This window comes from Onychomys torridus, chromosome 17 (assembly GCF_903995425.1).
Source record: "Onychomys torridus chromosome 17, mOncTor1.1, whole genome shotgun sequence".
Taxonomy (NCBI): Eukaryota; Metazoa; Chordata; class Mammalia; order Rodentia; family Cricetidae; genus Onychomys; species Onychomys torridus.
This window is the reverse complement of record NC_050459.1, coordinates 37,224,330-37,227,382: the sequence shown is the minus strand read 5'-3', so window position 1 is coordinate 37,227,382 and position 3,053 is coordinate 37,224,330. Positions and strand designations below refer to the sequence as shown.

The following is a 3,053-nucleotide window of genomic DNA, read 5'->3' as shown; positions in this document are numbered from 1 at the left end:
TTAGAAATCAATTTGCACAGGAACGAGTATACTTTACCACAATCAAACAGAATCTCCATGAACACTGTTGACACACCTTGGAATATAAATTGATGTAAGCCCAATTGTTGCTATTTTATTTTCTAACATGACTCCATCAAAATTTACTTGTATTTGCCCTTTGTTAAACTATTTCCTTTAGTTCTGATATTCTGATTGATCAATTCTGCCAGAAGACACACCATTAAAGACCAGTGCTGCATGCAACCAGCCAGTGTGAGGACTACGATAGCAAAGCCCTCTGGTGTCTGTGGGTGAGGCCCTAGTCCATGAGAGAATCATGTTCCTTCAGCTCTACCTGTGGATGTTGCTCTTACTCTCTGCAAGGTCACCAACTGCACATGCTAGGAACAGTAGCCCTCCAGAAGTAGGGATACCTTTGAGGGTCACTGACCCTGGTAGACATGATATTTCCCCAGACTGGCTCTCCTACAGCCTGCACTTTGGTGGAGAGGGACATATTATCACCATGAAACCCATGAAATACTTCATATCCAGAAACTTCCTGCTGTTCACATACAATGATGAAGGTGATCTCCTTGCAGAACAGCCTTTTGTGCAGAAAGACTGCTACTACCATGGCTATGTAGATGGAGAACCTGAATCCATGCTCATTATTAACACCTGTTTTGGGAGTTTGCAAGGCATAATAGAAATAAATGGCACAGCTTATGAAATCATGCCCAAGAACCTGACATCCACATTTGAACATCTGGTATACAAAATAGACAGTGAGGACTCAGATTCATCTTCTATGAGATGTGGGTTAACAGAAGAAGAGATAGCAAGACAAACGAAGATTCAAGAAAGCAAAGCCTCCACACTTATGCAAAGCCAATATGAGAATTGGTGGACCCACCACAGGTATCTTGAATATTATGTGACGGTAGATAATAAACAATATGTTTACAAAAATAATAATGTCACAGCTTGTATGCAGGAAATGTTGCAAGTTGTCAATAGAATAAATGGTTATTATCTTCAGATAGATATTGGCATTGTTTTAACTACACTGGAAGTTTGGACTCAAACAAACCATGTCAATGTAACACAATCTATAGGTGATGTCCAATCTGATTTCTGCACTTGGAAGAGAAGAAACATTGACAATCGCATTAGAAATGATATTGCACATCTTTTTGCCCAGTGAGGATATGGTGGGTATTTAGGACTAGCTTATGTAGGTACAGTTTGCCCAAATAGTAATTGTGCAGTTAACAGTTTCTTGAAAGATTCAACTCAATACACGGCATCCCTTATAGCACATGCTGATGTACTCTGTGGACGAATTCAGTGTGAAAATGTAGAAGAAATTCCACAGAGGAGAAACCATGAAACAGTGCATTGGACTCACTTCAATAATGTCACCTGCTGGAGTATGGACTATCATTTTGGAATTGCCATAGAAGACATTGGAGCTGTGAGAGATGGCACAGCTTGTGGCCCAGGCCTTATATGCATTGACAGGATGTGTGTCCATAAGTCTGTTTTGTTAAGTAGATGTTCAGCATTCCAATGCAATAAGAAAGGAGTCTGCAACATTGAACATCACTGCCATTACAATGACAAATGCAAGCCACCAGAATGTCTACTAAGTGGCTATGGAGGTAGTATAGACAGTGGACCAGCGCCAAAGATAAATTACAGGAGAAAGCCCAAGAGGAGAAAGTCAATGCTACCTCCTTTAATTCTTTTGGGGGTTTTGTTAATTCTTGTTTTTCTCTTGATTTGTCTAATCACAAGAAGGAAATCAGACCAAAAAACTGAACCAGAACAAATGTCAGAACAAGAAGCTAAACCTGAAATAGAAACAGAAACAGGAGGTGTCACTAAAAATAACATAAGGCTTTATCTAAGAGACATGAGGAAAGTCAAAAGAAAGAAGGTATGATGCACAAAATTAAAAATGATCAAAAATAGAAAAGAAAAAAAAGAAAATATTTATTCTCTGGGAAATTCATCATCTATTAACTTGTAGACTTCTGAACCTAGTAGTATCACTGTGTGTGTAAGAAATCTAAGGTCAGAAATTCTGGAGACCTTCTTGTTTGGATATCAAAACCATTCACCATCAAATAAAAGGAGGTCCTCCCACACTCATATTTTTTATTTTCATCATTTTGTTGCTGTATTTTTAATGGAATTGATGTCTGTGGGCCATTACATAAGTCCAACCCATGGTCTTCTGTATGTGTTTCTTTGCATTTTTTTCTCTCAGCTCTAAAGCCCTTCCCCTTTTCAATCTGCTTTGTCACATAGAGAGAAGGAACCTGCAAATACCATTTCCTCATAGCAATTCCTGTCTGCTAGAATCTGCCCCTTAGGAGAGCCAGAGTGAGATCTGAAACTTGAAGGAAGGGTATGAGGTTCTGAGGATGGTTGTTGCACTTTCAGCTTGTACCTTGATGATGGTATTTCTCACTCTGCAGTTAATTTTAACACAGATTTGAAAACTCACCAACAGACCTGTCCTAGTTAAATAATTATGGTTATTATGAAACAACATTACCAAAGCAAATCTGAGTGGAAAGTATTACACAAATTGCTAAACAGTCTTATTAATAATAACCCAGAGCCAGATATTGGGGTGAAAGCTGAAAGATCAGAGGAATAGAATAAGCCAGCCACAAGTTCTTACTACTGCTTGGAATCCTCAGCCCAAGAGAGGTACTTCTTGTATACTCACACTTTATATACCTTTCTATAACCTGCCACCTTACTTCCTTTCTCTGCCCAGCTACATTGCCTCCTCTTTCTGCTCAGCTCTATCACTTCTTGTACAGATTTGCAGAACTCTAAAACAGATGTAACCAAATCTATCTAGTATTGAAGGATAATTCTATACAGGTTGACCACAAGTTTAACATCTGCTTTACAGAGAATGCATACCATATGAGACTATAGCTTCCTTGAATCTCTTCAAATCTAACATTTGCACAGGAGTCCAATCAGCTCATACACTTTTTGAGCATTTGGCAGTTCCTGTAAGGTTACTGGATAGATTAAGGTTGGAT

At 38.7% G+C, this 3,053-nt stretch overlaps 1 pseudogene; it reads left to right on the top strand.

The window, feature by feature from the left end:
* Nucleotides 1–286: 286 nt before the first annotated feature.
* LOC118597746 lies at nucleotides 287–1,930 on the top strand (annotated as a pseudogene).
* Nucleotides 1,931–3,053: the final 1,123 nt, after the last annotated feature.